Source organism: Cnephaeus nilssonii, assembly GCF_951640355.1.
Source record: "Cnephaeus nilssonii genome assembly, chromosome: 9".
NCBI lineage: Eukaryota > Metazoa > Chordata > Mammalia > Chiroptera > Vespertilionidae > Cnephaeus > Cnephaeus nilssonii.
In genome coordinates this window covers 21,158,306-21,181,168 of record NC_137080.1, presented here as the reverse complement: position 1 = coordinate 21,181,168, position 22,863 = coordinate 21,158,306, and the positions used below count along the sequence as shown (strand labels likewise).

Genomic DNA, 22,863 nt, shown 5'->3' with positions numbered 1-22,863 from the left:
AGGAGAAGGTCAGAGTAATATGAGGTGAGAACAACCCCACCTGCAATTGCTGGCTTTGGAGATAAAGGAAGGAGCCATAAACCAAGGAATACAGGCAGCCCATGAAGTCAGAAAAGGTAAAGGAAAGGATTATCCTCTAGAGTTTCCAAAAAGGAAAAAAGCCCAGACAATACCTTGATTTTTAGGCCAGTGAGATTGGTGTTAGACTTCTGACCTACAGAAGAACTATACTATCTAATAAAGAGGGAATATGCTAATTGACTGCCACAATCTCACAAGACGGCGGGGCCCACAGCCACAAGATGGTGGCGCCCAGTCCCCTCAGCTCCGCCTCATCCAGCCTCAGTCCCCCAGTCCCCTCAACCCCGCAGGGGAAAGCAGTTGGGAGCGATCGGGCCGGCAGGGGAGGGCAGTTGAAGGTGATTGGGCCGGCAGGGGAGGGCAGTTGGGGACGATCATGCTGGCATGGGAGCAGTTAGGCGTCAATCAGACCAGCAGGGGAGCAGTTAGGGGGCTATCAGGCTGGCAGGCAGAATGGTTAGGGGCAATCAGGCAGGCACGCAGGCGAGTGGTTAGGAGCCAGCAGTCCTGGATTGTGAGAGGAATGTCCAACTGCTGGTTTAGGCCTGATCCCTGTGGGGTCCCAGATTGGAGAGGGTGCAGGCTGGGCTGAGGGACACCCACCCCACCCCCATGCGTGAATTTCATGCACCGGGCCTCTAGTAAGATAATAAATGGCTATTTTAAGCCACTAAATTTATCATAAGTTGTTGTAGCAGCCATATAATAATAACAGATCATCTCATCTGGGACAGTCTGTCTCTGCTCCACATGTTCTATCATCCTCTAGCAGGTTATATCTTCAGGTCTGTTCAGATGAAAGATAGGTAAGATCTGAGAGACTGAGTAGGTAGAGTCCAAGGCCTATTGATATCTACGCCCAGAATTGACACACCATCATTCTGTTAAATTCTATTTGCCACAGCAACTCACAAGGCCAACCTAGATTTAAGGAGTAAGGATATAAATCCCACTTCCTATTGAGAGGAGCTGCCAAGTAGCTCAAATAAAAAAAAAAATGAAAGAATTGAATCTACTTTTTCAAACCGTCTACCACAATGACTAAAAGTTTCACATCTCACTATTATAACTTTTAAGAACTGGGTTTAAAATGTGAACAATATCACCATAAAGGTAAAAATAGTATGTTGTATACTTTAAAAAATTAGTTTTAAAGTATAATACTATGTACCTTTCTCAAAAAATTAAATCCTATTTTTTCATTTAAATTAATATTATCCAGGGTGTCTAGGTTATCTAAACATCTAAAGCACAGTTGTCTGACAGAAATATGAGAGTTATATATGTAATTTTAAATTTTAAGTAGCCATATTTTAATATAGAATATTAATAAGATATTTTTAATTTTTTCATATTAAGTCTTCAAAATCCAGTGTTCATTTTACACTTCTTAGAAATCCTAATTTTTTGCAGGTGGAAATATGTCTGCTCCTCATTCCTTTGGGAGCAGGAATACATGACATGCTACATTAAAAAGGGGGTTCTCAGGGCTGCCAACTTTATAGTAGAGCAGTAATATATTTCTCCTACATAAAAAAACAAACAAAAAAGTGTCCTAATTTGTATTAGCCTCATTTTGAATGCTCAATCATCCCATATGTCTAGTGGTTACCATAGTAGATAAAGCATATCTAAAAGATTTAAGGCAAGCCCCAGGCAAAATTTTAAGCTGCTAGAAGTTTGTCCTTAGTGCTCCTCTGTTCTCTTTTCTGCACTGAGGCACCTTCCTGCTCCCATTTTCAAGGCCCCCAGAGATTTTCTGCCCATACTCCTGTTCTGGGAAAACAAGAGAGACTAGGACATGGAAATACACTGTGAGCCAAACAGCCCTGGATTTGAAACCTAACATGCCATTTACTGGACCTTATAGCTTAATCTGAGCTTCAGATTTATCATCAATACCTATCTCACTATTCTTCATAGAATTTTTATAAAGAATGCAATGATATATATAAAGGCATTTAGCATAATGATTGGTAGAGTAAAGGTATTGTAAAGAAGCTACCATTAGTTGTTGTTGTTTTTTAATCATGTCTACCACAAGAAGGCAATGCCTAATATAAAAACAACGGACTGCTTTTAGAATTTCAGGTGGCAGTCAATCACAGACTGTAGAGGGTATTCCTTCAGAGGAGGAGAATTAATCAAGAGGATAAACAGAAAATGTTAGAGACCAGGTAACCTGTGAAATTCCTAGACTTCTCTCCTGATATTATAAAAGAAAAACTAGATTTTAAAAAGCCAAAATTTAAATTCAATGTAAGATAATTTACAGTTATTTTCATTGTGAAGACACTTTTCATCAGAGTATGGTGCAAATGATAAATTATGGTTTATTATTTTAAGCCAAGAGGCATATTGATTTTCCAAAATTAGGCAAAAAATCTGACTAAATATGGCAATGAAAATCAAGACAAAAGAAAAAAAGACAAACCTTAAAGTTTTTCCTGAGGTAGACAAACCTAAATGTTGCTACAGGATGCCAGCATAGTTCATTCTGTTTTAGTGAATCACCGTCCTTCCAAAATGAACAAAAACACACAATTATTAGCTTCCCAGAAAACGAGTACAATATCGGCAAATTAATATTCACTTTGTGAGTCAGTCAGAGCGTTCTTTGATATTTCCAAGACGTACAGTCACAATTGCAAACATATTGTCTTTGGCCTTCAGCCCATTGATTGGGCACCAAGTATTGGACAGATGTAATAGTGAAGCAAAATGATAAGTAGGTGAGGTAGGCTCATGGATCAACGGGGCAGTTGGTCAGACACTGAAATATCTTTCTAAGTTACTTGGTGTGTTCATTTCTTGGGGCTGCTGTAACCAAGTATGACACAGTGGTAGCTAAAAACAAACACAGAAAAACGTATTGTCTCAGAGTTCTGGGGGCTAGGGCTCTGCTTCCTCTGAAACCGGCAGGGGGATCTCTCCTTGCTTCTTCCCGTCTTCCCGTGGGCTCGCCATCCTTGGCCTTTCTTCGCGGGCAGCAGCATACCTCCAATCCGCCTTTGTCATCAAACGGTGTTCTCCTTGTGTGTCTGTGTCTTCACATGGACACCTGCTTATAAGGACAGTGGATTAGAAGTCCACTCTACTTGAGTAGAAACTCCTCTTAACTATATTCCCAAATAAGGTCACATTCTGAAATACTGGGGGCTGGCACTTCCAAAATATCTTTTTGAGGGACACAAACAGGTGCCTCAGTTTTGTCTATAAGGTGATGATGATATAGTAGTACCTAACTCACAAGCCTATCTGAGGCCTGAATTAACATACAAAATGCCTAATTAGTGCTACCACATAGGACTACTGTAAGAGTGGTTGCTAATTAGTATTTCCTGATATGTATTGTCTTAGATCCTGAAAGCTATGCATACTCAAACGTGAGGTTATATTTTTCACAGAGGCAGCTATGCTGCTGCTGTGTTTTGATTTTGCTCTTAAGAGTGTAGTTTTTCTTTCAAAATTAAATGACTCTCCTGTCACTTATGCTTATGGGTATATAAACAGAAAATCTTTCTGGAGAAAAATTTAACCAAAATTTTACCTACTTCCAACATAATCTCATGAGAATGTTATACATTAAACTGAATATGGGGGTAGTATATAAAATTATTATTAACCATACAATAAAAGACCTTCCATATTCATATTTTAAAACATTAAATGTTGTTCTGAGGACAAGCCATTAGACTTATTTAGTGAAGACACTAACATGCTAAACTATAACTAAAATATAGAGCAACTGCAACTTTGCTGAATTGGTTCATTAGCTCCAGTAGTTTTCTTGTGGATTCTTCAGGATTTTCTCTATATAGAATCATGTTATCCACGAAAAGAGACAATTTTACTTATTTTCCAATTTGAATATTTTTATTTATTTTTCTTGTCTTATTGCTCTGGCCAAAACTTCCAGACAATGATGAATAGTAGTGGTAAAAGTGGTGATCCTTGTTCTCCTCCTGATTTTATGGGGAAAGTTTTTATTCTCTCACCATTGAGTATAATGTTTTTTGTTTGAGTATGGGTTTTTTGTTTATAAATACCCTTCCCCATGTTGAAGAAGTTCCCTTATATTCCTAGTTTTCTGAGAGTTTTTGTAATAAAAGGGTGTTAGACTTTGTAGAGGTGAATTACTTCCAAGTCATTAACATCCTGTAAACAGTACCTAGTATTGAGCTTTGCATAGTCAACAGTTTTATAAGTATTTGCTGAGTTTGAAAACAGCAAACACCAAAAACCTGAAATCACATGTCAAGAGACATCCTTTGATAAATTTTCCTAAGAGATTCATTTGGAAAGGTTGGCTTTTTTTTCCCCCTCACACACAATCCATGTAATTCACATAGGAGTTTCTTCTTTTTTTAATTACCTGGTACACTAAATAAATTTTAAAATATGTTAAAGTTAATTCTGACACCTAATACCACTAGTAAATATAGTTGTCCAAGAACACTCCTGGATTTAAACAGGCTCAGTCAAATGAGGGCATAGGGAAACAAGGCCTCTGCCTGAGCCTTCTGTACAGAGTATTTGCAGTTTAGTAGCCTACGCCAAATATAAAAGGTTCCTCGAGAGCTTGATGTCAAATTTGAATATCTGAGAGTTTTCTCTAATTAGATCATAGGACATATATTTTTAAAATCTATCAACATCAGAGTAACGCTGTGCATAAGTAACTCTGTGGCTTCCACCAGAAGTCTATATTTTTCCTCCTGGGTACATCTGTGGCATTTCTTGCTAGGTATGATGGCCCCAGGTATGTTATTTTCCTTTCAGGCATCCTCATTGGACCTTGCTGATGAGAAAAAAAAAATCCACAAGGAACATGCAGTACAAAATAATATTTGTCACTGATGTGGTAGAAATAGAAAATTACATAAACAATTTGGGAATTATAGGTTCATCACCACTGGGGTGAAAAGTTATAGACCATTTCTCACCCTCAATTATCCATTGGTTCCCTGTGGTGCCTGAGCCAAATACTTGGTTTCTTTGCATGCTCTTCTAACTTCTCCTCACCAAGATCTAACACTAAAAAATGCCAGCCCAGAGTGACACTAGCCAGGTTCTTGGTGAATACCTTCGAGGGCAATAATATATGTTTACATGTAACTCATAATTAATCACTAAACTTCCTTTTGGGAAGAAAAACAGATTCGGGGGTATATTTTACTGTCTGGGGGCAAGAAATGACAGGATGGGAAGAGAAGAGAAGCAAGTAAGGGGGGATGATTGAAAACATTTGACTTGGCTTGAAATAAAAGTACATATTTCACACATATTTTTAACCAACCCCAAAAGACAGCCTGACTTCGAACATGCTGAACAGGAAGCCATTTACTGTTGGAATGCTTGCTGAGCCCATCCAAAACACACACACTCCTAATACCCCCGGGCTATCTAAAGAGGGTTGGGGTGAAAATATTTAATTTATATGTGCAATCCTGCTTCCTGTTTTATTTTTTCCTCTTTGCCAACTCTGTTTTTCAAACTTTGTGAAAAATGATAGGAAACCCATTTCATTTTTCTCCCCACCCTTTATTGACCCAGCTGTACATCCTACCTCAATTTATAGCTCATACCTGGCTTGAAGACCAAAGGAAGAGAGAAAGGTAAAGACGGATGTTAAACTCTCATGGTTACTGTGGTTAAAAAGGAATCTGGGTGGAGGAAAGCTTGCGGTGGTCTCAATATCAAGGGCAAGAGGGTGTGGAACAGGGGCTTGCCTTGGGTTAGAGAATGTGTGCATTCAGTAGTATGCATTTAAAAAGAGTGAGAGGACGGGTATAGAGAAGAGGGAAAAGAAAAAGCATTTTTCTGAGTGTGAGATGAGTGACCAGAGACACCTGAATCCTATTACATTTCAAAGAAACAATCTTGGTTATCAAAAAAATTTTTTTAAATATTTCAGAGGAAAAAAAATAGAAAGACCCAAATAGTTAAGAATCATAATCTGAACAAAAGATTTTCCAAAACTTTCTTTAACCATATTGGAGTGCTTTTATTCTTACTTGAATGTCAAAGGTATGCTCTTTTAGAATAAAATGAGTTCCAGATGGGTGTACTTTACTTAGTATACCTGTTACCCTTATTATGATATTTTGATTTCAGGAACTGCTGAATCAATGTGCAATAAAACATTTGAAAGAAAATCTGAAACCGAATGGAAATCCAGCAAGTTTGAAGTTCATATTTCAAAATTCTTGAACTCAATTTAATTTTCCCAGAAAGCTGACCACACACTCTATGGAAATCCTGTCAGAGGAAGGGTTTTATAATTGAGCAGTTTGTTTTAAATACTTCAGAAGAGGTGGGGAAACCTGTAAATACCTGAACTCAAATAAGCATTTCAACATTGCCTCTTGAAGCTATGTTTCAATCTTAATATCAGATCAGATGAACACTCTAAATGGAAGGCTGTTCTGGGAAATTCTACCTGTCACCATGGGCTTTACAATGCTTTAATGCCAGGTAATTGCCTTAAACTTTTACTTGAAGTTGATAAAGGCCAGGAAGCAAACCACTTTTAAATTGTTGTGGAAATATTCAACTGTATCTACACTAATAAAAGAGAAACACACAAATTAACCATCACTCCGCTACACCCACCAGCCAATCAGAAGGGAATATGCAAATTAGAAGGAGAAATATGGCGGCCGCCCAGCTGCTCCAGGTGGGGAGTGGCCGGGCAGGGCAGGACGCCTGCTATGAGAGGGAGGGCGGGAGGTGAAGGGATCTATAGGAGCGGCACTCTGGCCACAGCGAAGACGAAGACTGCAGACTCCGGAGTCTGCAGCAAAGACGAAGAAGGCAGACTCTGGCCGGAGCGAAGGCCTGAGTCCCAGGTGCCAGAGGAAAACCGGTGCTAGAAGCCAAGGGAAGGCAGGCCTATTGCATGAATCTCTTTGTGCAATGGGCCTCTAGTAGTAATATAGTTCCTTATGTCTTTTGTTATACCTGCTTTCCAAGTTTATAAGCAAGAGTCATAATAACATCAATTTATAATTTTGAGTTGGAGACTTTCTATTAACCTAAAAATACTGTGTGTCCACAGATGCACACTGCAGTGACCCCCACACAGTTCCATTTAAGACTGCATTGCTGATTCTTATCCCTGTAACATATCTTCACCATGGCTTATTTTAAGGAAGGTGATAAGAGATTTCTGATATATTTTCAAGGTATATGAGAGTGGGTTATCAGTTCTGCTGCATAGTCCTAGCTGTCTGAACCATCTGCAAAATGATTAAATCTGCTATTAAAAATTTCACCTCTGAAATGAGCCAACCCAGTGGTGTGCTGGTAAACCAGCTCTTGAGGTGAGGGAGAGACTGATTATACTATTTCCCAATTTCTATGGTGTAAATTCTCTCATCATGGTCAATTTCAGGGTACTGACTTGATGATGTCACTGAACACAGGTATAAGCCAGCTCTAGCACATCACTCATGCCAATCCAACCCCTCAGAACCAACAGAATGTGTGAGAAGGAGATATCCTTCCCTCCTAAGTGTACTTGGGTCCTAGATACTTTCAAATTCTATATCTGGTGACCAACAATCAAAGACTCATGAAGCCTGAGGAATTGGGATCAACTTTGGGTAGGTAAACTCTCAGCTCTGTTTTAGGGAGTCCAGTCAACCTTCCTGACCTTTCTGCTCCTGTTTCTCCCTCTTTGGACATCCTCCTGTGCCTGACTCTGGTATCCAATTGGTACCCTGCAGGGTCTCCAAGAGATGGCTGATGAACTTTCTTTCTTCACTTTCAATATAATCTTGCCTCCTAGAGTTAAAAATCTAACTCCAATTCCCTTAACCTTAAGTCACACCACCTTCCACAGTTAATGACAAATTGCACTTGATTCAGGGTTCAAACTGTACTTGACTTGGGGTTCAGCTCTAAAACCATGTCCCCAGCTCTTCTGTGACAAGGCCCTTGAACCCCAGAGGTTGATGCTTGCCTGCATTGGAATGGCATTTTTGCTACACTCCCTGAACTTTCCGTTTTAAAGGTTGAGGGTCTCTTTGTTGAGGTGAATGCATCTACAGCTGGTCCTGTCTCCATCACTTCCTTCTGCTAAACTTAGTCCCTTCAGGCTCCTCCCTATTTCCACATTTTGGTGTCACCCTCCTGGAAGCCACTCTAGAGAGGCACTGAGCAGAAACGAATATTCTTCTCAACCTAACACCATCAGTCCCTGCTTTTCAAACATACAGATCAAGAAATTACTCAAACCTTTCCATGTATAACTATAATTTTGATTTTTTTTAATTGGGTGACAAAAACTACTAAAATCAAGAGAATTTTACATCTAATTTATACTTTTTTGGTTCACAGCAGCCCCTCATTCATTTGAAAAATAGTCTGTAATGACTAAACTGGATATGTAAGTGATGCCTAGCATGGTACCTATATACAACAGTACAGAATGAAAGTTAACTATGATTATTGTTCTGGATGTTGTTCTTACTCCAGACATATTGCCTCACAACCAGACTTCTAAACAATCTTCTCATTCCAATCTGATCCCTCTACAAAGCACGTAGCAGGACCGACCACTTAGAAACCTGGGTCTGATCAGGTCATAAAACAAACGTATTTAAGCTTTCCAATGTTTTCTCACCACACTGAGAATTAAATACCAAGTTCTTGCCTATGCCTACAAGGCCCTTCATGCTCTGGCCCCTGCCTAACTTTCCTGCTTCCTTTCTGACCCTCAGATCAAGCTCCCAGCCTTCACAGGACCACCGCCCTTGCTGTCTGCCACCTGGCACGCTCTTCCTCTAGATCTGCACATGGCTGTCTCCTTTGTAGTCACCAGATCTTGGTTTAAAGGATATTACTTCAGAAAGGCTTTCCCTGCTCACCCAATTTAAACAGTCATCCAGTGGCTCTCTATCACATTACCTTATTTGAATCCTCTGTATAGCAACTTTATCCTTATATGCTATACCTGCTGTTTATTCATTTACCTTCTATCTTCCCCATTAAAACGTAAGCAGGGATCCTATCTTTCTAACCATTGCATTCTTATAGCATCTAACCTGTAAAACATCTACTTTATTCAGCCTACAAATCATATGTGTATATTGTTGCAGACTCCTTGCAATAAATCCCTGGCCTCGTCCCATCCATAGCCAACTACATTAAATGATAGATCCTTTAAAACCTAACAAATCATAATCCTCACCCAACTATTTGAAACTGAAGGCAATAGTAGCTATGTTCCAAACTTTGCCGGTTAGTGCCTATGACAAGGCTGGCCAATTACTGTCTCCCATTGCTATTTGATCTGTGTTCTCCCAGGCCCTTATCTTGACATCAACAGGAATCACTAAGTGCCTCATTATGTACCTGAGAAGGTATATACCATAAAATTTGGAAGTTCAGTATTTGAAGTATCTGCATCACAATAAGTAGATTGATTTATCTCAAGTTGTTGCAGTAAAGAGAATGGGATATGAAGGAGACTAAAGGCTAGTTTACAGAAGCAAAGCCTTCTGGGTAATGGTGGAGAGTCTTCTAGGGAACCCTCAAGCTAGTTGAGTTGGTATTAATGTCATAAAAGTTCTTGTGCAAACCATGTTTCGGCATTTTATAGGAAGCATTTTTTTTGCTGAAACTACTTTCATATAGCAGACAAATTACTCTCCTTACCATCTCTATGTAATTAGTAGAGAAAACACATTTTAAGAACAAAGAATATCATTCATAAACTGCGTGTCACAATAAATATGAATTATCCAACTGACGATTACTGTTGCAGACATACAGACTGAGCATTTGGCACTAATGACTGCCAAAGAGTGACAATAGAGACTGAGAATTTGGCACTAGTGACTAATCCAATATGGAATGGCAAGGAATAGAGAAACAGAATGAAAACCAGAGTAAAAGAGAAAAGAGATCCCAAAACACGAGGACATGGATACTTAGGCTGTGTCTAAGTTTCACCAAAACATGAAACCTTTACTCATTTATTGTTTGCAGGTGCTACACATGTGAAACAACTAATATGGTGTGATAAATTGTTAGCTAAATATAAATTTAAGCCATTTCATAAGTGTGTTTGATTCTCAACCAGTCATTATAGTTGGATAAAGACTAAACTAAAGAGCATATCTTTTGTAATTATAGAGAGGTAGAACTTGAATCAAGTGGACACATTCTACATTTTTAATCATGTATCCAGTGAAAGTAAAATAGTTTACAATCTCTGTAGCAGGCTTCCTTAAAATGCCGCACCCAATTAGGTGTTCCTCAAAAAAAAGAAAAGGAGGAAATGACTGTGTATGCTCATATCAGTTTTGAGAACACCAGATTAAACATCAAAACATTTATATTTAGATGCTTCAATAAGCTAATGTGCAAGATATATCTCCAAGGGTATGGGATGCCACTTCCAGATGATTGTGGACTCCTTTCTTCATAATATCTATTAACCTCTAAAAAACATACGGGAAATACTGCCATAGGAAACGGTGCCTTAAAAAGTCTCATACTTGTTATAGCTCTATTTGGAAAAAGAATGACAATAGGATTCTTAGTTTTCCACTGCTGGAAGCTAGAACAAACCAGAACTATGATGTTCTAGAAAATCTGCTACAGGCTTCTGCTCATAGCACATTAGCTTAAACTTGGGCACACAACCAGACAGATACAGGTGCAAGGGATGCTAGAAGAGTGACATTTAGATTTCCCAACACATATGGTAGAGGCAGGTATTGGAAAAAAAAGTTTTGAAACATGTCTGGGGACTTCACAGTTGTAGTTGGTGACACAAAGGGGAAGTACCTGACTTGTACCAATAGATATTAAAATGTATTTTATACAGGTACAACATTACAATAGTATGGTACAGGAGCAAAAATAAACATTCCAGAAATAGAGCTAATACACAGCTCAGTAATTACATTGAGTATATTATAATATACTTAGCATATTATAGAGATACTTTCTAAGTCTACTAGTATTAGGAAGGAAGATGTACTCAATAAATTATGTGAAAAATGGTTGGCTATTTTGGAGACAACATAATATTAATTCTTACCTCAAATCATAGTCAATATACTTAAGAGTTTAATGTTATTGGGTTTTTTTTAAGGCCCAGAAGAAAGGATGGGTATGGAGATCTTGTGATTTTTATATTTATTAAAAACGAAAACTAAGGCTCAAAAAAAAAAGATAAAGGTCAATAATTTGTCTTTTAAAATTTTTTAATGTTTTTATTGATTTTTCTTAAGAGAGGGAAAGAAGAGGGAGAGAAGACAGAAACATAGATGATAGAGAAAAATCAATTGGCTGCCTCCTGCACACTCGCTACTGGGATCGAGCCCACAACACAAGCACATGCCCTGACCAGGAATCGAACCAATAACCTCTTGGTGCATGGGATGATGCTCAATCCACTGAGCAACACTGGCTGGGAAGTAAATTTGTCTTTAAAAATAAAATAAAAACTGTATGGATTACAAAAAGCACCCCCCCCAAAAAATGTAAAAACAAAAACTTGGGGAAAACAGTTGCTAAAAATATGACAGATAGCAAGTTGAAATATTAATAGGTCAAGAATTTCTACAAACAAATAGGAAAAAGAATGAATAGATAATTTACAGGGGAAAAGTATATAATAAAAGCATTTTTAGAAAACTTCTAAAATAGTAGTCAAAGAAATATACATTTATATGAAGATATTAATATAAAATTATTTTAAATAAAAATTCTCAATATTGTCATCAGTGTGCTGTGGTAGATAAGATCATAGTTGTAAGTGAGAAGGTAAAGTCTTGCAATCTTTCTGGAATGCAATTCAGTCATATATTTAATGCTTTGGGTTTTATAATTCCACTTCTAAAGAAATAATCAGATAAAAAAACTCTCAGATTCAAGAATGCTCATCATAGCTTAATTTTTAATGACAAACATGAGAAATAGCCCATATTAATCATGCTATAATAATAATGCTTACTTTATTATTACTTAATAATAATGGCTTGTTAATTAATAATAATTAATTATTATTATACATTTATGCTGCCTCACTTTATTATTATAATGATACTAAAAATTAGTGCCAGGAATTGTTCTAAATGTTTTGATGAATACAGATTAACCTATGTAATTCCTTAAAACAACCTTATAAACTTTGTATGATTATTTTTATCGCATTTTAGATGTGAGGAATCTGAGATACTGATAGGTTGAGTAACTTGCCCAAAGGCACCCAGCTGGCAAGCAGCAGGGATTCAAACCCAGGCAGTCTGACTCCAGAATCCATGGTCTTAACTCCCACACATATTACCTCACACATCTATCCATAAAATGGAACATGAGATTGCCATTGAAATGTTTTCAAAAACTATTTAATGGTGTGGGAATATACTTACATTATAAATAGGGGAAATACTGTACAAAAATGTATGTATGGCATTATCCCCATTTTGCAAACAAGAAAAATACATATGAATAGAAAAATCTAAAAGAAGATACATATATACAAAGCTCAAAATAATTATCCTTGCCTGGTAAGGAAGTTGTAATTTTCATTTCCTTCTTTATACTTTTATGTGTTTATAAAGTTCTAAAGAAGACATATGTTACTTTTATCATCAGAGAAGAATACAAGTTGTTTTTAAAAGGAGAATAGCCCTAGCTGATTTGGCTCAGTGGGTAGAGCATCAGCCTGCAGACAGAAGGGTCCCGGGTTTGATTCCGGTCAAGGGCACATAGCTCTGTTGCAGGCTCCTCTCTGGTCCCGTGCCCTGGTCCAGATGAGTGCAGGAGGCAACCAATCGATGTTTCTCTCACATCGATATTTCTCTCTGTCTTCCACTCTCTCTAAAATCAATGGAAAAATACCCTTGAGTGAGGATTAAACAAAAAAATAAAAATAAATAAAATAAAAAGAGAATAAAAATGTTGATATTTAACTAGCATAATTTACATCCTCTTGCCTTATTTGTCTTTCTAATTGCATTTTCAGGCTAGCACTAAAGGGTCTAACTATGCTTACAGCAGTGTGGGAGCTGCAGCTATGTCTTCAAAGCTTCCCCATTTATGTATCTGAAAGGTCGCTTTTAGCACATTCTTCACAGTAATGCTGACGTCATCCCTCAAGAGCGCTATAGTCATTGCTGAAACAAACAAAAACCCTCCAGCTTGTTTCCCCAAAAAATTAAAAATGGAACTTCCATTTGACCCAGTAATCCCACTTCTAGGAATATATCCCAAGAAATCAGAAACACCAATCTGAAAGGGACATATGCACCCCTATGTTCATAGCAGCACAATTCACCCTAGCTAAGATTTGGTAACAGCCTAAGTGCCCATCAGCAGATGAGTGGATTAGAAAACTGTGGGACATCTACACAATGGAATACTACGCTGCTGTAAAAAAGAAAGAACTCTTACCATTCGCAACAGCACGAATGGTCATGGACAGCATTATGCTAAGTGAAATAAGCCAGTTGGAGAAAGATAAATATCACATGATCTCGCGCATTTGTGGAATATAATGAACAACATAAACTGATGAACATAAATAGATCCAGATACAGAGAAGTATCAAATAGACTGTCAAACATCAGAGGGAAGGCAGGGGGTGGAAGGAGAGGGGACAGGTAAGAGATTAACCAAAGAACTTGTATGCATGCATATAAGATAACCAATGGACACAGACACTAGGGGTTGAAGGCATGTATGGGAGGGTGGGAGTGGCCAGGGAGAGGTCAATGGGGGGAAAAGAAGACATATGTAATACTATATGTAATACTTTAAACCAGTGGTTGGCAAACCACGACTCACAAGCCACATGCGGCTCTTTGGCCCCTTGAGTGTGGCTCTTCCACAAAATACCACGTGCGGGCGCGCACGTACAGTGCGATTGAAACTTTGTGGCCCATGCGCAGAAGTCGGTTTTCAGCCTGGGCGAGTCTATTTTGAAGAAGTGGCGTTAGAACACTCAAGGGGCCAAAGAGCCGCATGTGGCTCACGAGCCGCGGTTTACCGACCACTGCTTTAAACAATAAAGAATTAAAAAAAAAACACCTTCCAGCTTAAAATTTCTAATTCTACCAATTGAAAGATAGATTTATAAAAATGATTGCTTTCCCCTTCCAGCCTTCTTCCTTCCTTCCTTCCTTCCTTCCTTCCTTCCTTCCTTCCTTCCTTCCTTCCTTCCTTCCTTCCTTCCTTCCTATTTATTTATTTATTCATTCATTCATACATTCATTCATTCATTCATTCATTCATTCAAGGACATTAAAACATTCCTGTCTATATCCACTGCTATGCTTCTTTCAACCATAACCTATTACCATGATTTTTTTTAAAAAGCCTCTCAATTTGTTCCATGGAATTCTGATACAGCTTGGGCTTCTAAACCAATTAAAAACTCTTATTGTATAGAATGTAGAACCTGCGTTTCTTTCAAGCTCCAAACTACTAAAAACAGAAGATACACACACACACACACACACACACACACACACACACACACACACACACCTCCCTGTATAGAAAAACTGAAAACAGTTTTACATAGTTTTACATATATTATCTCATTTTAGCCTCACAACATCCCTTTGAGGCAATAAAGATGCAAATCCTTGGACCATTGGAAGGCTTTCAAAATAAAGTTAAATTATGACATAAAAAAAAAAAGCTGAAGAAGTATTAGAGCTATTCACATACCACAGTTTCAAAGGCTAAAAGCTGACCACGAGTAATAAAAAGCAATGCACAAATAAACAAATGCAGGAATTATGGTTAGGGCAGATTGTTATTTGGGGTCTGGCTAAACGATCTGCAATAAAGCACTGGCAATGCTAGACTGATCTTCTCGTCCTACCAAGAGGATTTTTAAATACATCCTGAATACAAATTATTTATTTTTCTAGGAGCTCTGTCCTTGTCCTTGTCAAACCTCACTTCCCTTGAAAACCATCCTCCACTCCTGGATCATTGGACAGAGGTTTTAAATCCGTCAACCAGCTAAACACAGGAGTGGGTCTCTGGGGCCCTGGTAGGACTGTACTACCAAGGGAGGGTAGGCGTGTCAATAACTAAGTTCGTTCATGGCCTTCGGTTTGCCCAGAAGCAAAGCAGAAATAACAGTGCTAATTTTAACTTCACACCTGATTGGGAATACAGACAGTCCCTTGAAGTCTCTCTTCCCCTCACACCTAAAAGGAAAGAACTAACTAGGCAAATCAATTAGGGAACTATGACAAGGTGGAATTTTATTCCGATCAAGCATTGACTTAATCTAGCCACTTCTTCCTTCCACATTTCAATCGTTTCCCTCTCTCATGGGGAAGAAAATCCAAACCATCTGACCTGTCCTACAAAAACGCCCCCAATCTGGTCTTCGCTTCTTTCCTAAATCAACACAGCTACCCTAGTGTAGCTTATACACAATTCCCATAACACATCCTACCCCATCTTGCCTCTGAGCCTTTGCTCGTGGTGCCTTCTTCCCATTCTTCCACAGGTCTAATTTAACAAAAGTAACTGTGATCATTAACTGAGCTTCTACTTTGTGCCAGGCAGTATTCTAAATGCTTAACATCTATCACCTCACAGGAACCTCACAATAACCCTATACTGTTCCTCATCACTTATTCCTCATTACTATTCCTATCATTAATGAGAAAAGCAAAGCACATAGTTGAAAAGTGCCTTTAAGAACCAAACAACGTTTTGTTTTAGATTATGTGCATTTAATCATTCTTTTCATCTGTGATTTATGTTTGTGCCTGTTGTAGGCCATTACATGACAGCTACTGGTGTCTTTCTAAGTGAGGTCCAGACTCTTTTGGGGTCCCTGAGACCCCTTCAGGAGTTCGGTGAGGTAAAAACTATTTCCATAATACTACTAGGACCTTACTGGCCTCCATGGTATGCAATATCCCACACAAACATAATTTCTAACACGGTAAATGTAGATCAGTATAATCCACATAAACAAAAGCTCACAAATCCCCAATTTTACAATATTTTCACTGAAATATCATTTCCATTGAAAGAGTCACAGATTACCTCCCTCTAACGTTGTAGGAGCATTTTCACCCAACGTTTTCAATAAGATGCACTGCCTGTAAAACTCTGTAACAAAGCTGAAGTGACCAGATTGACATGCTAATAAAGTGGCTCCCCTGACACCAACCTCCCAAACTGGTGCCTCTGCAAAATTACAGATTAGTACACACCATGACCATTCAGTCAAAGAAACTTACGTGTCCTTGCTTCTTTTGCTGAAGCAGAGAACACAGCCATCATTCTGATTCTTTTTTTTGTATCCTCACATAGTACTAAACCTTACACATAATAAGTGCCGAATGGATGTTACTTATTTGTTTTCAAAATATATTTTTCATTTCAGAGAGGAAGGGAGAGGGAGAGAGAGAGAGAAACATCAATGATGAGAGAGAATCACTGATCGGCTGCCTTCTGCACGCCCCCTACTGGAGATCTAGTCCAAAACCAAAATCAAACCCAGAACCCTTCAGTCTGCAGTCCGATGCTCTATCCACTGAGCCAAAACAGCTAGGGCTGGATGTTTTTTAAATATGTTGACTAGGAAGACAAATCATCTTGCATTTCTATTGTTACACAGAACCGGAATAATCAAACAATGCTCGGAGAGTTTGGAGTTACACTTCATTCACCGCGGTGGGCTTAGAGAAAATGAATTCAAATTCTAAGCAAGGCTACAAGCAGAACTTCCCTTTTTATTAGAGAGCCAGCCCTACATGCACTTAGTGGGTATCTTGCTGCTGGCCTTGAAAACAACACAGTTCTATCCAATTAAAAAATGCGCCTGGCATGGCATTGAAATCATGGGCATATCTAGTCTCTGGCCTTCAAGGTCAGACAGCTAGGTTTATCTTCCTCATTATTCAAGCAGGCTAGAAAGCAAAGTTATTTTTTAGAATAAGAGGCCGTCTAAAAAAAACAGCAGAGAATTCCAAACAGTAGTTTTACAAAATAGGGGTTAGCCTTATCACTATAAAATGTTTTTAAAATAGACACTTTCTAATAAATAGTTAACATGCTAGTTACAATTTTCATTTCTTCTCATTCAAACAGTTCCGCCATTTGTGTGTAATTGTTATGAGTTTAAAAGTAATACAATTCTACTTCATTTATTAAAAAACTATAAATCAGACTTCATAAAATAGTAATAATGAGTAAATTATATTAAAATATTCTAAAAATAACTGAAAAAATACTATAGAGGTGGTATTATACCAAGCCCTACAATGTCCTTAAAAGGAATACATTATTCTTTTGGAGTAGATAAGTAAACATCAGGTGTGCCACACTTGAGAAGCAGCTGAGGCAAACAGTAAAAAAGCAGAATGTTTATCGGAAGCTCCTGAGTTGTCTAAATTGGTATGTAAATGCCCTAAAATACTTCCTTTTGATCCAGCCAGAATTGCCATGAGACCAGCCCAACTAATGTGAGTTGGTTCTTCTTAGTCTGATACAAAAGAATAAACTAAATTGGATGCTAGAAAAAATGGGAGGGAGGTCCTAATAATACAATAGGATCCTGAACTTGACCCATTTTAAATGTGGTTATTTCCATCAACAAAGTTACACATCTTTGATTATTACCAACCAACATGGAACTAAGATCATTTTCCCACAGGAAGTTTTATGTGAACCAATTAAAGGGATACACTGAGAACTAATAATCAAACCCAGATTTCACTGGGCAACCCTATTACTTGGATTATTGTGTTATTTCTTGTATGTCAACGGGCAAGGGTTGTTTTTTTTTTCATTTTTAAAATTTTGGATATAATTCCTGCTTCTCCTTATGGTATGAATTTGCCTGAAGTCCCAGTTTCCATCCCACTTCCTTCCTCAAATCTTGAGTCTTCTGGCTCAAAGGCCAGGAGGGTCTTTTATGTTCATCCAACATAACTTCCTAATTTTACAGTGAAGACAATAAGGTGGAGGTGACAATAGTGATTTGCCCAAGGTTTCACAACTAGATACAAACAGCCCAAACCAGACTCAAGATCTTGGATTCCAGGCAATTTACCACCAAAACCACAACACTGCCACTTAATTCTCTTCTCTCATGTTTCATTAACAGTTTCATGACTATGCATTTTGCTGCTTCTCAAACTGTTTAATCACTTCAAGAGCAAGGACCACAGCTTCAATGTAGCATAGCCTTGAGCTCATGATCGTAACAAATATTTGGCTTTAATTAAATCAGAAAAAAATACTTTTTTAAAGGCATTTTTAAATTGAGAGGGCCAGTTGCTAAGACAGTGATATATCCTGACAATGACTATTAAGTAAACTGAAAGCCAAGGAAGAATAGAGAACACAGCACACTGTTTTGCATAGTGGTAAATTTGAATTTGTGAACTTCTTGGTCTTTTGACTGAAGTGAAGGGGAGGAGTATGACATCATTCTCAACACGTAATTTGAGTCCTTGATTTTTTTAAAAAACAGAACATGAACTATTTTCATTATCAATCAAATATTCATAGCTTCCATAAAAGCTTTCTTGATATAAAGATCCTTTACTTTGCAGAGTTTAGAGAACTTGATTATGGCTTTTGACATATGTTACAACATGGATGAACTTAAAAGACATTATGCTAAGTGAAATAACCCAAACACAGAAGAACAATTATTGTACAATTCCACTTACATGAGTTTATCTAGAATAGTAAAATACATAGATACAGGAAGTACAACAGTGGTGACCAGGGTCTAGGTAGAGGAGATATGGGTATTGCTGAGTGGCTATGGAATTTTAGTATATGATGTTAAAAAAAAAAAAAGTTCTGGAGATGGATAGTAAGAAAGCTTGATTGTAAAAGCTAAGATTTTAATTTTACACATCTTTCGGTAACTTTCATGAAAGTAACTTTCAGGAGATTATGTGTATTTCCCTCTGAAAATATTAAGCAAGAAACAACTAACTCTCTTTTCTGGATGATAGTAAATCTTCACCTGCTAAAAGGCAGACAAACAAGTGACTCTTATGAGGTTCCTTTAAGCCCCATTATTCCTTTTTAATCAGGTACTAGGGGCCCAAAGCACAAAATTCGTGCAAGAGTAGGCCTTCCTTCCTCCTGCTGCCAGCACCGGCTTCCCTCTGGCACCTGGGACCCGGGCTTCCCTCGAAGACCCAGCTTTGTCTGGAAGGTCGTCTGGTCTAATTAGCATGTTACGCTTTTATTATTATAAATTAGTGATCAGGCTCTCAAGAGGGATCACCAAAGCCTTCCCTGTTTGAGGCTTCAGGAGGCTTTCTGTCAGCTCACCTTCCCTCTACCTAATAGGGTTTTTCAGAAAATGAATAGCATTTCACTATTGGAAATAACTAATGGTTTTTAGGGCTCTTATGGTTAATACAACCTTTCTGTGTTGGGCCTAGGCCTCCTGCAGCTAGATGACACAGTGAGAAGGAGACCACAGTGTGATGTTAACTGGTGCTTAGCAAGGAATCCCTCATATGGCAATAAATTCTGTGAGTGTTAATGGGTCCCTCTCTTAGACTGTGAGTACAAAAGGTAGGAGTCTGCATTAATCCTATTCAAAGGGGTTAATGAAAAAGGGGCAGTTTCATTGTCCTTGTGACCTAGTGGGTCCCTGTCAAGGCTGCAACGACCTCCCCATTGACCCTCTACTATGTCACATCAGGGAGCGTCAAAGAGCCAGTCTATGCACATGTGTCCTCTGTTAAATACCCAATATGCTGTTTGGTTTGTTAGTAAACCAAAGGGAAAGAACTTGAACAAGTAGTTCTTCCAACCCAGACCAACTCTTTGTTAGTCTGTCCTAGTTCACTCACACTTGGTGTTAAGAATGGGTTTGACATTATGCCAATCCAACCAGATATATTCATGATAGTCTTCCCCTTCATGCCATTTCAATAATATCTGAACAATATTAACAAGACAATAGCTAGCAAAAGCAAGTTATTACACTTTTATAATCCAGGCTCCTATTGTGATGTTTAACAAACCTTTTTTTCTCCAATGCCACCAAAATTGAGAAAATGTAAACTCAGTTAACAGAAACCATTTTAATTTGAGAACTTTTCTAATTCTAAAACTATTTTCCTCATCCAGCCTCTCCTTCACCCAGCCCCTAATATATCATGTAGCAAGTAGTAACAATACACCAAATTCTATGAAGGACACAGTATCCCACCATTACCTACCAGGCTCATAATCTACACTACCACTGGCTGCAGGAGCTGGAAGCTGTCACCTGAGAGTTTTCTGCACTTGGAGGTGATCCAATGAAAAAAGCCTTCCCATCAAGATTATTAGTCTGGGCCAGCACTACGTCCTTGAGAATACTTGTTCAGGTGATATTTTACCATTCCAATGATAGCACTAAGGGGATACAGTATAGAAAAAAAATCAATCCTAAAAATGCCACACATTCCAAGAGAATCAAAGTGCCTGCCTATTCACCACTCCAACAATCACAGCCTGGGACAGCCCAGAGCCTGTGTCTTTAGTCATGCCTTGGACCGTTAGTCCCATAGGTCCCTGAAATTAACCTGTGAAAGAGGCCTTGCACTCACAATGCACAGGCTAAAATCTGAATTAAATCTCTATTGTGATCCAAGTGGAAAATTCTGAAACTCCACCTCTCCCCCAACTACCCCCTCTTCCCCACCCCCCACCCCCGCCTTTTAAATTGCCAGGACAATAGCAAAAAGTGCTTTTCTTGGTATCATTTCCTGTTGTCTCTCTGCTCTTCTCCCTCTCCCCACCAAGTCTAAAACACTAGGGATCTCTGGCCTCAAGGGTGCTAGTCTGTTACCTTAGAGACTGTTTCTTTACAAGGCAATGGAGTGGCAGAGGGCATGCCTTTGCTGCTTACCTTGGCAACCGTGAATTGCCAAATGCTGTTCTCATGAATGCAAGTCATTCACTGCCATCTGGACATGCCCACAGGTACAAACATTTTTTTCATGAAAGAAGCAGGGAATACACATTGCATCAATAAATCTCTTGAATGACAAGCAAAGCCTACCCATATGTTGGAACAGCTATATCATATTAAAATTGACAACAGTCTCTAATGGCATTGCTTCTAATTGCTTCCAGACAAGGTCAAATTAAATGTTCAGTTTATACTATATTCTTCAGCCTTATCAGGCAAACAGCATGAGTTGGGAGAGAGGATGAGGTATGAAGAAGGAGGTAGAAAGAGACAGTCACCATAAAGTGAACACCCACTGAATTTGACCCAAGAATAAATATACTACCTTAAAGAGTTTAGAAGAGCCCTAGCTGGTTTGGCTCAGTGGATAGAGTGTCTGCCTATGGACTGAGGGGTCCCAGGTTTGATTCTGGTTAGGGGCACATGCCTGGGTTGCGGGCTGAATCCCCAGTAGGGGGGCGTGCAGGAGGCAGCCAATCAATGATTCTCTCTCATCATTGATGTTTCTATCTCTCTTTCCCTCTCCCTTCCTCTCTAAAATCAATAAAAGATATTTTAAAAAAATAAAGAGTCTAGGAGAAGCTATTCATTTATCACTGCCATTTCTGTAGATAGAAACCCAAGAGCAGGGATTTTTTCCCCTTGGATTGGTGAAATAAGACTGGCACTTACCTCATTCCAAGGCATTTCTATATTCTTCATAAACAAACACTACAGGTGAAATTCTTAACATATTTGTAAGAACATAGACTGTACTTGATTGGGGGTGACGGGCAAGATGTAAAAGGGCCCTATTATGTTTTCTTGTAAACAACGTGGCTATGAACCTTGGAATTTATTTCATATCCAGCTTTAAACTTAATTCTTCTATATGTCTACTTTTTCATTGGGATATTGGTATATGCAGTGTGAAGCTTTCTAATAATTTACTAGTTTCTTAGGTCTTATGTCTTTCATATATTTGCATCATGTTCATTCATACACATACACCAACAGTGTAAAATATTTAATTCAAGCTTATATAAGCCATATACAAAGCTTCCCATAGAAAGAGATGAGGGGAGCAAAATCTTGGGCAAAAATCAGTCAGCAATATTCCTAAAATGACAAAAAAAAAGGGGGGGGGGGCAAAGAATTGTGGATAAGGGACAAGCAGATGTCAGAGTTTTCCTAATTTGGCCACTTGTAAAAAAGTAAAGTCTTCTAAAAATCTTTATGGCCTGATTAAAGGACCAGAGAGCTGGCCAGGTAAGTTTCTACAAAAATTACATCACTCCCAATATCCTTGCCACAACCACTGATTAATCTGGTCTGGTCTCCAACAAGACTTGGGATGGAACTGGGACATTTGTAACATATCCTTTTGCCATAACAAGAAGTGATATGTTTTCTTTCCTTGGTGATAAAGCTTTCCAGTTCAGTAAAAATCTTTGTTTACCAGACATAAAAATGTTGATTTTCAAGCTGTTAAATTGACTTTGGGCTCTTTCTCTCCCTTCCCCCCTCTGCCTTTTGCCTTCAGAAGTTCAGGATGTCTCAAACAGTAACTGTTACATTCTGTCTAGCAAGCCTGGACCGTGGACAGTGATCTAACCTCTTGGAAAAAACATGGAGTTCACCCAAAAACTGAGAGAGACGTTCTCTCGCCCCAGCCGCCAGCTCATAGGTTTCAAAGCTCTGGGACAGACCTCATGAGCAGCTTGAGGCTCTAGCATGTAAGCTGGCAGCGCCAAGTCAAACACAGAAAGTACTTCTGCAGGTATAAACAGCAACCACACACCAGGCCAGATCCCAGAGGGCAGGCACCGGGGGCGTAAAATCCAGGCCACGGGCCTCTGCCT

General features: G+C 38.6%; 1 long non-coding RNA gene across 5 annotated transcripts in view; it reads right to left on the bottom strand.

Annotated features, from left to right (window-relative positions):
- LOC307104881 overlaps positions 1–22,863 on the bottom strand; it is a 166,175-nt gene that overhangs the window by 104,698 nt on the left and 38,614 nt on the right. For all 5 annotated transcript variants that reach the window (XR_013813943.1, XR_013813944.1, XR_013813945.1 and 2 more), the window contains exon 2: positions 2,516–3,142. This is a non-coding gene — a long non-coding RNA (uncharacterized lncRNA). The remainder of the gene's footprint in view (positions 1–2,515; positions 3,143–22,863) is intronic.